Source organism: Arvicanthis niloticus, chromosome 9 (genome assembly GCF_011762505.2).
Source record: "Arvicanthis niloticus isolate mArvNil1 chromosome 9, mArvNil1.pat.X, whole genome shotgun sequence".
Lineage (NCBI taxonomy): Eukaryota > Metazoa > Chordata > Mammalia > Rodentia > Muridae > Arvicanthis > Arvicanthis niloticus.
This window is the reverse complement of record NC_047666.1, coordinates 63,948,097-63,960,991: the sequence shown is the minus strand read 5'-3', so window position 1 is coordinate 63,960,991 and position 12,895 is coordinate 63,948,097. Positions and strand designations below refer to the sequence as shown.

The 12,895-nt window shown below is 47.5% G+C and overlaps 1 long non-coding RNA gene across 4 annotated transcripts; it reads left to right on the top strand.

The window, feature by feature from the left end:
* The first annotated feature begins 252 nt into the window (after window positions 1-252).
* On the top strand, window positions 253-6,802 carry LOC143443539 (uncharacterized). 4 transcript variants are annotated; one of them, XR_013112628.1, is made up of 4 exons: window positions 253-896; window positions 1,311-1,373; window positions 4,687-4,906; window positions 5,994-6,802. It is a non-coding gene; the product is annotated as an uncharacterized LOC143443539 (long non-coding RNA). The 4 variants fall into 4 exon arrangements; XR_013112627.1 differs by having other exon boundaries at window positions 1,311-4,906; XR_013112626.1 differs by having other exon boundaries at window positions 253-1,373.
* The last annotated feature ends 6,093 nt before the right edge of the window (window positions 6,803-12,895 follow it).

The following is a 12,895-nucleotide window of genomic DNA, read 5'->3' as shown; positions in this document are numbered from 1 at the left end:
AGATTTGATCTGTAGCTTTTAGTGACCACAGCTTCTCTGCAGGTCCTTGGTACATGAAGAGCTAGAGTGGAGATAAGGACTCAACAGGCTGAGAAGGATCGGCTTAATTAATCTTTTGTATCTGTGAAAGAGACAGGAGGAAAGAGACTCAAGCCTGGGACAGGGAAGAGGTGCCTAGGCTGGACATGGGGGAGGTGCCTAGACTGGGACGGGGGGGGGGGGGGGGGGGAGGTGCCTAAGCTAGGACATGGGGGAGGTGCCTAGACTGGGACATGGGGGAGGTGCCTAGGCTGGGAGAGGGAGGCCCCATGCACTCTGCTTCTAGCTATTGTTTTGATTGATTGTTTATTTATTTATTTGTTTATTGATTTTTGATTTTTGAGACAAGACCTTTTCACATAGCCCAGGTAAGCTTTAAGTTCCTGCTGACCTGGTAAGGGCACTCTTACTAAGACAGGACCTTGTGAGACAATAGGCAGTGGGACAATAAGAGAAGACCGGCTACCTCCATGTGGTGCTGTCTTCTCTGAGTTCCCTCTGACCCCTTTTCTTTTCTTTTTTTCTTTTCTTTTTTTTTTTTTTTTTTATGGTGTATCTCATTCTCTTTGACTGTAAGAAAAGCAGGGTGTCTGGTCGGAGTGGGCACAGATGGCTTTGGTGTGTGTGTGTGTGTGTGTGTGTGTGTGGCGTGTGCACGAACACGCATGTGTGTGTGAGAAGGATCAAAAGGGCTAGGGTTCATCAACACAGGACCAGAGTTTCTGGGCAGGGCAGGTAGGGCAAGGTCCTGCCTGAGTCAGCCCAGAGGATGTTCCATCAGACGCCCGTCAGCCTGCACAGCTGGAACAGCAATCCTGGTTGCACTCATTGAGGAGCCAAGAGCAGCCTGAGACAAAGTAAGTAAAGTGATGGAGGACCTGAGGGAAGGCGGGAGGCTGAAGAAACCCCGGATGCTCAGTCAGACCTGGCCTTACAGTCTGAGACAAGAGGGAAATGGAAGAGGGGGGTGTCTTCATATCTGTCTTTCCCCGTCCACCAACCCCTGCTTGATATTTCTGTCCCTTGAGCCCTGTCATCTTGAAGCCACTGCTAGAGGCTGGAAATACCAAATAGAGCAATTAAAGGGTGTGAGCTCGAGGACCTATGGGGCCAATACGTGTCCCACAGAGTAAGGGTGGTGGATGCCTGGTGTCCCAGTGGCCAGCCAGGGAGATGGGAAGGGGATCTCAGGTTCATAGACCCAAAGAGGGAGACAAGAAGTGCAGGCAGCAAGGGCTTAGACAAGATGAAAATCTTATTTCTACTTACAGGTGCACCCTTGGCATACCCTGGAAAGCTGTAGAATCCACAGGCCCTGGCCTCAGACAACAGAGGTAGGAGATCATGGAAACTCTCATTTGTTTTCTCAGCCAGCCTGACATTCTGTGGACAAGAAGCAGGGCACCAAGCAAGCTTTGGAGTTGGCTAAGAAGGGCCTGGGACTGATGGGCAACTCCCCCGACTGCCGTTGTCCCTCTTTGCTTCTCTAGACTCACAGACACTCCTGGCTTCTGGTACATGCATGTGCCACTCCCAGAGAACTTAAGAACCTTTCTTCTTCCCAGCCTTCTCCAGGTGACAGTGGGCCCTATGGTTTAAGTCCCAAACGGACCCTCGGGAGCTGGCACAGTCCCTCGCTGCCTACAACTTGAGCCTGGTGTCATCCCCAGGGCATGTATTCTGAACGATGAAGTCCTTTTCCCTTCTGGAGTGTCTAAGGGCTAAATCAACCATGGCTGTCTACACAGAGGGTTAGAAGGCCTTGTAGGGGTCACTCGTAGCACCTGAGACCCTTTGTCATCTCTGGCTAGTCCATCCTTGTGACCCACCTTAGTGGACTGTCTTACCGGTAGGCAGGAGAGTCAGGCAGCCCAGGTGGCCAATGTGGAATTCACCATGGCCCAGCCCCCCACTGCCACTAACATTTCTGCCTGCTGCTGTGAGCCCCTCCCAATCCAGAGCCTGTGGAGCAGGCACCACTGGCTCTGGTTTTTCTGTTGCTCCATGATTTATTTCTGTCTCCCTCCCAGGTTTCAAGGCAGGGCCTGTGACTTACTAATCTCTTTAAAGACAGGCCTTGTAGAGTGGTTGGTACCATATGCTACCATGTGGGGGCAGTGATACCTCACAGGACCCAGAATGTGCTCTAGAGAACTTTTTGTTTTACTGTGAGAGCCAGCCACTCCTCTGCGGTCATCCCAAGCCTCTATAAACCCTGCCTTACCCTTGCCAACTTTCTTATTCAGAATCCTCAGTAGCCCCCTTGGTTTCCATGACCCTGGAGGCAGGTGTTTTATCAGTGTGACTTGGTGCTCAGAGCAGTGCTCATAGGGACAAGAGTTGAGCCATCCAACACAGCACTGTCAGCTAAGGGAACGAAGGCGGAAGCTCTGCTCCCTAACCAGCCTCCAGCCTCTTCTTAAACCACATCCTCTCCCTCGGTTCTGGTGGGAGGCTCGCTTTCTTAGGCAGGAATCACCGTCCACCTATGGATCCCTCGGCGCTCAGCCACACTCGGGTGCCAACATTCTTGCTCCACCAGAAAGTGGGGTCTCCTCCCATTTGTTGAGGTTAGTCCATCTTCAGTCTGCCTCTGACCTGTGGTGCATCTGCTGCTCTCTCGGCACAAGCTTTGGAGGTTGGAGTGCCTCTTCCATCCCCAGCCAGGCTTTGAGCTCCTGTGGCTAGGAAGAATGTGGGTGCAAACTTAGGTTCACCTCAGCCTCCTAGTGCCCGGTGGAGCGCTCCCACGGTGTCACTAAAAGCTTTGTGACTTTGTGACTTGATTGTCACTTTTAGCCCAATCAATGCCATGACACCTGGCTTCCAGTTGATCATAGCTCCTTCTACTAGCCAATCAACTACAGGGAGCTGGGGCTGAGGACGTGTCAGGAAGCTGGGAGTAAAGTATGTTCCAGAAGAAGTGATGTAAATTGAGAGAGTGGGTGACACTGGGGGTTTTGGACAGAGGGCAGTGAACCGGCTCCCTCGGGGTTTTGCCGGTTTGGATGTTGGCACTGCCAGTTCCATGTCATGTGACATGGAACTTTTCCGGGAATGGGATGGGGCGCTCATTTTGTATGCATAAACCGAGTTACAATATCTGCCCATTAAAGAGAGGTTTTGGAAAGAAAATTGAACTAGACGATGCTGGGGTCTTTCCCACTGGGGCTGGCACAACTTAGTCGTACCTAAGGGACAGTCACGTCATTATCACCAGTGGTTCTATTTCAGCCGGAGCAGAGTGGAAGTCTCTGGACTGGAAAATCCAATCTGAGGCCTGACAAGTCACAGGGTGGGAAATGGGTGTACAGCCGTGGGGCCAGAGCCTTAGTGGGAGAAAAACATCTACCCAGAAACGGCTCAACCCCAGGCTCTCAGCCTCTGCTCTGCAAATAATGACCAAGAATCTGCTTTGATTTTCTCTATTTTCCCTCTCTCTTTCCTTTAGGATTTTTCAGGGCTGGGAAGTGAACCTAGAGCATCTCAAGTAGACTCTGTCACTGAAATACATCTTCAGTTCTTACTGTTTGAAACAGAGTCACTAACTCTCTCAAGCTGCTCTTAAACTCATTCAAACAGGCTTTGAAGTTTTAGTCCTGCTTTCTCAGTCCTCCTAGTAGCTGTGATGACAGGCTTGGCTAAGAATCTGAGTTTTCAACAAACGCAATCCCCCCACGGAGAAAGGTCCGGCTTAGCGTATTTGGAAGTCCCTTTGTAATCATGCTAGGAGTTTTTCTCCTTCTTTTCCAAGCTAACAGTCATTTGCCTGCAGACAGGTAAACAATTGTGGGAGCAGAAAGCTCACAGAAAAAGCCAATGCAGAAGGGGGACCTCCCCTGCTTAGCCCTGTCCCCAGTAGGATGTAGTATCATTGAACTTCCCCTTTATGCCCAGCAGAGGGCGAGCGTGTGCTAGTGCTGTTGATATTTCAAATGTCGCTGAGTTATTTGCAAAGTAAAAATCCTCCACCTGCTCCTTTATGGAGTTCTGTCAGGCAGGTCTGAATGGCATTCCAGGTATCCAGTGCAGGTACCTTCCTCAGATGGACGTAGACACTTGGTCCTAGTATCCAACTCTTTGGGCTCCTCCCTCTTCATCCATGCACCTGCATAGCACTGGGTACCTCCCACCCATTAGCAACTAGATTCTAGAATAAATCGAAATGGAATACTGAACAATTTAAATTGCAATGTGTGACAAAGATCATCAGACCGAAAAGCCATCTTTACATGTCAGCTGGGGGAAGAGCCCAGCTGGGGAATCCAGAGTGTCTGCAGGACCAAGTGAGTAGATCAGATCGTAACTCACATGTGGTAGTGTGGGAAGAAGGGCCCTTTTCTTATGAACCTTCTACCCAGCTCGTTGTGTGGATCATGGGAGGCAGGATAACATGTCAGAAGGATCTCTGAAATCAGACTACTCAAATCCTAGGTTGGGCATACGTTAGATGTGTGCCTTTAGACAAGAGTCTAAACTTCTGGAGCCTCAGTTTCCCTATCTGTAAGGTGGAGGCCATGGGAGCATAAATTGCCAACTCTTGTGTATTGTTTAAATGATTTTAGACTCAAATAATGTGCTTAGCATACAGTAGACGCTAAATAGATGTTTGGTTGCTGTCATTTTTCTTCTCAATTTTTCCTTCAGTAAGACAAGTAAGTCACCTGACCCTTTCCAAAGGAAGTATCTCAAGTTCCAGGAGACAAGCTTGGAGAAAGAAGGCCCCTAGAATGGACACCCTCTCTCCTCCCTCTCCAGGTCTTCCTTCTGTAAGAACCTGTATCAGACCACCTTCCAATGTATCTACTGCTACAGTGTCATGCTCTTCAATTGGTGGGGTGACGTCTGGTGTGTTCTAGCTAGGAAGGTAAGTGACATCCCTCGGAGGTTCAGGCCCTCATGAAGCAAGTTTCTGCTTGGCAGAATGACAGCTTGGGAGATGAGTGTCTCTGTGCTAGCATAGCTTGTCTGTGAGATGGCCCTTCCCTGAGGTCATGAGGCTAGGCCTTTGTTGCTCCTGAGAGCATCCTGGTTATCCCTCCTGGGAGCTGGAAAAATGCTCAGATGCTCAGTCAACAGCCCAGAGAGTGGGAGTGACTCATGTACTCACAGAGCATCCTGTTCCCCAGCCCCTCCATCAGGACCTTAGCTCATGGCAGGTCTCACATAAAACCTTAGTACAATTTTTATCCACAGCCTTGTAGGGGTGTGCCCAGCTGTAAGGAGGCTGTTAACCACTTCTCTCTGCAGCCTTCTTCATTGGATGCTTAGGTTTTGTGCATAGATCTTCAGAACTTGTACGTCAGCCTGGGGCCTCTCATAGGTTCTGTCTATAGGGGAAGCGTCTTTCTTCCTTGCTTGGGCTGGTGAGAAGCACCTGTTAGCTCCAGTAGCCTGAACTGACCCCCAGCTATGTTTTGGGTTATGCCTGTGTCCTGATACCTGACCAGGAATGAGCCTTTCTTATCCCACGGTCTTCCTTGCTCTCCTTGCTTGTCAGAGTCTCAGTAGCTACCTCCTCTGTTATTTGAACTAACCGTGGTGAACAAGCATGCTAGAGAACTTTTAACAGCTGCCCAGCTCTCATTTTCGTCATCTGCAACATGGGAGTTTCAGCCAGCTCACCCGGAAACACAAACATCCTGTGACCCCTGGTTGCTGATCGAACACAGGAGCATGAGTGCACTGAGGCTTAGGGTCCATCACAACACATATTGTGACAGTATGAGGTGCCCCTCACAGGGACTAGGAGTCTCTTGGATAACACATGGGGGTGGAGAAGGGTCAGGAAGATTCTGGAACCATGGACTGGGCCATTTTCCCTGAACAGTGGGAAATCTTATTTCTGTTTGTAGATATGATGTCTAGTCAAGGGACCCAGGGAAGGGTGTTGTCATTCCTCAGGATGATGTCTGATGTTCCTGCTCTCTTCCTCCCTGTTTCTGTCTTCTAAGATCAGCTTGTGGCCAGCACCGCTCAGGCTGTCTGCCATCTCTTCACCAAGTACCCCTTTCCGATGGGCTTCAAAGCAACCATTGCTTCCCCGTGTATCTTGGCCTCATCATCCTTTCTTCAGCATCCATCAGAAGACATCCCAAAGAGACCCTGGAAGATGCCTGCTTGAAGAATAAGACCAGGGACAGATACTAACAGAGCTGTCCTCACGGAGACCCTGGCAGAGGACAACGTAGCTCTCAGCAGATTCCCAGAACTGCAGTCCACTAGATAAACAATGTCCTCCTTTCTAGACTCCAGGAGGGATGCAATAAATTATGGCTTCATACCCACTTCTCACGTGGATTTATAACTATTGGCTAACCTTCTGCCTCTACTAGATATAGTACTTTAATGGAAGGGACTGCCTTCTTTTCAGTGGCTACTGTACTTGCCACCTACCTCATCTCAACAAATGTGTCTCTAGGGCTCAGATTCTGCACCTGGTGGTCATGACCACTGGTAAAGGATAGGCCTAGGTGTGGATGAGGTCAAGGATGGCTTGCTATCTGATTTGCAGTAGGAATGACTTGGTTTCTGATGTAGTGATGAACAGTTATTCCTCCCCTAATCCCCCTACATAGCTCTTGGCTCACCATCCTCTGTATGTGTATTTCTACAGTTGTATGATTCCATGGCATGTTATTGGGATGAGAGAAATGGCCATGTGTACATGGATCAGAATTATTTTTTGTCAACATGTGAATTTCTCTGCTTTGTTCACTTGTCTCTTCTGTACATATTCACAAATAAACTTATCTAAAATCAATGGCTCTTCCGTCTTCACTGGAGTCCACTAAGAACTCTGACTGTAAATTGTACAGAGCTCCTCTACAGGGAGATAGGGGGACTAGTGAGAAAGGTTGGTCTTCATTTATTTTCACATAGGGAAGTCTCCCGAGCCTAAACACTGCTGGATGTTGGACGGTGGGTGGTATGACCTCCTAGAAATGGCCAGAGCTGGGAGGAGTCTGTGATCTCCCTGTGGATTTGCAAATAACCCAGGAGGCAGAGCTGAGAGGTGAAAATACAAAATAACCACTTAGCTTTGAATTTCAGACAAGCAATGAATACATTTCACAATAAGTGTGTCACACATGAAGCTTGAGATATATCTATACTAAAAAGTACCCATGAAATCCAAAGTAACTGGAAGTGTTTTACTTTTATTTGCCAAGTCTGATTAATCCTGCAAGAAAGGTGACTAAAAATTCTGGTGTCTAAGTAGGAACAACAACAACAAAAAATCACCAAGAGGAGGTTGGCTGGAGAGAGCACAAAAGGATTCAAAGTAAGGAGAGAAACACTCTCCAGGTGTGGTGGATGGCCTTCCCAGCAGAAGACGCATGTCCAAGAGCCAGTAGAGAGATTATTGTCCTGGGACAGGTATCCAAGGCCCAGACACATGTAGGTCTAGCAGTGGTTGGTCACACTAATGCTGGAGTCACATTAGGGTAAGTGCTGTTTCCCCATGGCACCTCAGCTTAGCATCAGCCCCAGGAAGAGGGAAAGGGAGTGGGGGTGGGGGTGGGGACCATTCTGAATATAACCAAGTGAGTAACCTCAAGCAGGCTCTGAAGACTTCTACGGGAATTCTTCAACACTGCTGAATTTGACAAGTTGGCCTGCAGATGGCTGGGCTCAGTCTCTGCTTCTGTCAACATAAACTCAATACTAAATACATCTGATTATAAGAAACTAATAGTTCGACACAGTTAGTGTATATGAGGACTTTTTAAACTTCCATATCTGCTGTGTATATGCACTTTTGGTCTGTTTGCACCAGCTACAGTGGGATATGACATCGTGTGTGTGTGTGTGTGTGTGTGTGTGTGTGTGTGTGTGCTTGTTTGTGTGGGTGCAGGTATTTAGGTATACATATATGCATGGGTATATGCGACACTCAGAAGCTGATATAGAGTTACTCTCTAATTGCATTGCACCTTACTTTGGGGGAACAGGGCACATGGCACCCCTGCCTCTGAAAGGATAGAAAACTCTTTCCCACCCTTGGCCCTGTGGAGGCCCCACTCTTGGGGAACTGCCCCATGACAACCTGCAAAGGTCTGAGACCGCTCCAGGCTGTCAGTCACACATACTTGGATGCTGGCTTTTCTCCGTTTAGTCTTTCACTGACTTGAGGTAGTGTAGGGCATGGTGGAAGAAGAAAGCTGGAACAAACCACTACAGACTTTCTTCTGGTCTCAGTTCCTCAGAAAGGCTCTAAGGACACTCTCACCACCAGTAGTGACCATGGCCCTGCTACTTGCCACTCAGGAACCTCCCAACCCAGACTCTCACACACAACCCCCTTAGCTGAACCGTCACCCAGTGTCCAGACCTATGAAGTAGGATTGCTTGCAGCATCCACCTCCCCACATCAACTGTGTTGGCACTAGCAACCAGTTCTACCTGGATGTCTACAGAGTCAGATGTAGAGAGTGACGGAGTGGCTTGTAAACCCAGGCTGCTTCACTTGTGCTGTGAGCCCCTGTGCCCACAATCCCCTCCTTGTGTTCCATGTGCCAGACTCATAGACCTCAGGGGAATTCGAAAGTTAATTTGTTCAATAGATCAGCTCAGTTCTATCTTAATACCCAAACTCATTTCATTTCTAGTATTTGCAAAGTGTTCCTGGCAGCCAAGGCACATCTAGGAGAATCCACCCTTTTATTATGCCCACTTTTCCTCCTGGGCTGCGCTCTCACAAGCCTTGGAGCTTAAACCACTAAATAGCAGGTCAGCAAGTCTCTTAGATTCTGCTCCAGAGTTGTGATTACAGGCGCCAAGCATGGCTTTTGCATGAACCTCAACTCAGGTTCTTATGATTTGTAGGCCAGCACTTAACTGACTAACTCCTCTGCCTGTCCCTGTTACACTCTTTGAAAGAAAAACCTTCCCAAGCCTAAAACATGGTCCTTACATTACGTTAGGATATGTTGAAGTTCAGTGTTTTTCATGTGTATAAAAATAATGGTTTTGCCAGACATCAATCTGTATTATATTATTATTTTTTGACTTTTAAACTCACCCCCTCCCAATGCTTTAGAGTGGAATTCCCAGAGTCATTGTGATGACTTCCTGGTTGTCCCTGTGCACTGATGAAGACAGTGAGGGTGTCAGAGCCACTCCGGACCAAGCATGTGATGCAGCCATTTCTTCTGGTGCTTTCAACAGATAAAGTACTAGCCTGCAGATGTGCAAACCAGACACCTCTTCTCTTGCAAATGAGAGAAGTGAGATGCGCAGAGTTTATGGGGCTTGTTCATGCTGACCCAGCGTGTAAATGATGGAGTGCATCTAACACAGGCTTGTCTTGTTTTGAAGTCTGTTTCCTGTGAGTATCATGGGATAAAGGGCTGAATTCCCGTGAAGGAAGTTCCTGGGTAAACTGGAGCCCTGAAATGAATCTGGATGTGGTTGCTTTGCATCCCAGAAGCTGAGTTCTACCTTCCATCACAGTCTCACTTCATCTTCAGGGTTTGCAAAGTGCTCCTGGTAGCGGAGGAGCATCTTGGAGGGTTTATACTCATGACTACTTCCCTTTCTGAGCTGTAACCAGGATGGCTAAAGTTGACTTGCAAGAGAGAGAGAAACCAGCAGGTGGTGCTGTCTCAGTTAAAGAAGCAGGCCGCCACTGCCTTGGAAATGACATATATTTATTTGGACACTGGCTTTTCTCCATCCAGCTTTTCAGTTACCATGGGCAAGGAGGAAGAAGAAAGCTGGAACAAACCAGTAAGGACCTTCTGGCCTCAGTTCCTCAGAAAGGCCCTAATGACACTTCTACCACGAGTAGTGACTATGGACCTGTCACTCAAGAAACCCCACACAATCTCCTTAGCTGAGGTAACACACAGTATCCAGAGCTATGAAATAGGGTTACTCCCTACCTCCTCCCGGCATTGACTGTGCTCACAGTTCTGACTCAGTTTACCTGGAGACAAGGTCAGATGTAGAGGGCAAGGGGCTGACTCATAAACTCAAGTTGCGTTGCCCGTGCCTCTGACCCAGTGTCTGTGAATCCCAGTGTCCACAACCCACCCCTTGTGTTATGGGATGGAGAGACCCATAGACCTCAGGGGAGTTCATGCATCTACCTATTCAATCTAAAGGCTGCAGATGAGGAGATATGAGGTGCACAGAACAAGGTGGGGAGTGCACTCCAGGAACCCACGTGCTGAAGGCACGTCATCTCCTCGAGCCCAGCTCTTTGACATCTTTATGGAGATTTCATTGTGTGGCCATAGCTGATGACATTGTTAGCTTCTGGTGACAAACAGACCTCAGTCCCTCTGTCTTTCTAGTCACGACCAGCTCTCAAGCCCCACCTTGTTCTTCCAGTGACAAGTTCTTCCTCTATGTTGAAGTGTCCTATGGGCTTCAGCCTTCAAATCACTTATGTTATGCAGAAAAATCCACCCTTTGAAGACTCCAAATATCTTAGGGGTTTTGTTCTAAGACACTGAGATGAAAGCCACATATCCTGACCACACAGTTCAGGTCATGTTTTTTACATGAACTTATATTCTACACAGACACCTGGGGTAACCTATAAACTTAACACTGTATTTCCCATCTTATAGAACAAAGAACAAAGGTTTATTTTACTTATTCTCATCATGTAACTAGCTATCAGAAGTATGGATTGGAGAAGCTGCAGAGATGGCTCAGTGGTTAAGAACACATACTGCTCATGCAGAGGGCCTGAATTCTAGCACCCAATCTGTCAGCTCAATTATAACACCAGCTTCAGGGGATCTGGTATCTTCTTCTGGCCTTCAAGAGCAAATGCACTCACATGTAATACCACCATATAGGCACACATGCATACGCACAGTTACAAATAAAAATAAAAATAAAAATAAAAATAAAAATAAAAATAAAAATAAAAATAAAAATAAAAACAAGAAGTACGAAGCAGCACTCCAGTCTTAGTCTTTGGTCATGCTGTTTAATTCTATGAAGTGTTAGCATCCTTTTCTTCTTATCTCTGACACACACACACACACACACACACACACACACACACACACACACAGAGAGAGAGAGAGAGAGAGAGAGAGAGAGAGAGAGAGAGAGAGAGTGAGAGTGAGAGAGAGAGAGAGAGGTAGAGGGAAAGAGAGAGACAGAGAGAGACAGAGAGAGCGAACACAAGCTGTCTTGAACTGTGAGACCACAGTCACAGTCTGTAACTAATTTTCACTAATCTATTAGAATAATCCAGGGCTTCTGAAGGGCCATATAGATCAAGCAACCAGATACAGGGACTGTTGCCAGCCATCTCTTTGTTGGTAGGGAAAAGGTGAAGCCTTCTGGGGCCTTCAGTGGGCGGTGGCTGGATTGAAATTCTTGGTCATGATTCTTAATATTGGATTCCTGATAGTAGCATCAGCCAGCTAAAAATACGTCAGTTATTCTCCCCAGATTAATAAGAAGGAAGCAGGGTAGGAGGGTGGGATTGATCAGTGAGCTGAGGAGTCGAGGGCTAGAGAAGGCAGACGTTAAAATAGCAGCAAATGAATACCATGCAATTTCAAACAGTCAATAATGTCATGCTGAAAGACTGGTAAGTCCGCTGAGATAATTGCCCTTCTCCCGATTAGTGTCTTTATCAGAAAAAGAAATGATTGCTGCGTGTGTGAAGTCATGCTGCCTCTCCCTTCATGGGAAGGGACAGTAATGAGAGAGCAGGCTCCTAACGTGTATCTATCCACACACAGAGCTCGGGGAGCACGCATGGGATAACCGAGTGTTAGTCATCATCTACGAGGTATGGGGAGACCATTGAGCTGGGTCTTACGTGTCTGGGTTTGAAACCAAAACCTCAGGTTGGTGGAGACTGTCTGATCCTTCCAGAGAGCAAACACTTGCACGTTTACGGACTGTGAGAGGCTTTTTGACAAGCCGACCTTTTATATCCCTTTGCAAGCTTTCCAAGTTCAACTCAGAATCACTGGGCATGGTCCCTAGGATCAGCACTGTATGGCAGCACAATAACTCATCCCTCAAGGATGTCTGTGTCTTCATTCCCAGAGCCAATGAACGTGCTGCTTTCCTCGGGAGGCGGGGACTTGCAAATGTGAGTGCATTTTACGGCTCTTCCATTAGGAAAGATCTTGGGTGGAGTAAATGCGATCATGATCGCATCCTCCTAAGACAGAAGGCGATGAAGATGGGTCAGGGAAAGAGGTATTACGAAGGATGTGGAAGCTGTCTGTGGATGATGAAGCGACTCATTCGCCCAGGAGTAGAGGTGGCCCTGAGTGATTGGGATGGACCAGAAAAGGAATTATCCTAGAGTCCCTAAAAGGCATCTATCTGATCTGCTGAAAATTTGATTTTAGTTCAAAGAAGATAATTTTGAGCTTTTAGAGTCTGGAACTGTGAAAGACCGAGTGCATTCTTGACAGCTTGTTATAGCAGCGACAGAAAGCTCATATGCCTATGAAGGCCTAGGGCAGACGATGTCAACTAGACACAAGCTAAGATCAACTGAGAAAATACCTCCATAAGACCTGTCTGTAGGCATGTCTGCTGATTGATTAATGATAGGTGTGGGAAGGCCCAACCCATCATGGTGGTCCTGGGTGGCATAGGAAATTAGATCGAGCAATCCATAGGGCGCAAGTCAGTAAGCAGCATTTCTCCATGCTCTGTTAACTGGTCCTGACTCCCGGTTCTTGCCTTGAGTTCCCGATCTAACTTCTCTCAGTGGTAGAGTGTGACCCTTTCCTCAGCAAGTTGCTTCTGGTCATGGAGTTGTTTCACAGGAGTAGGAATTCTAGTTAAGACGAGTCTCTCTTACTTGATGCTGAAGCTGATAACCCAGAGATCCAGTTTCCCCCTACTTTCCACTAAC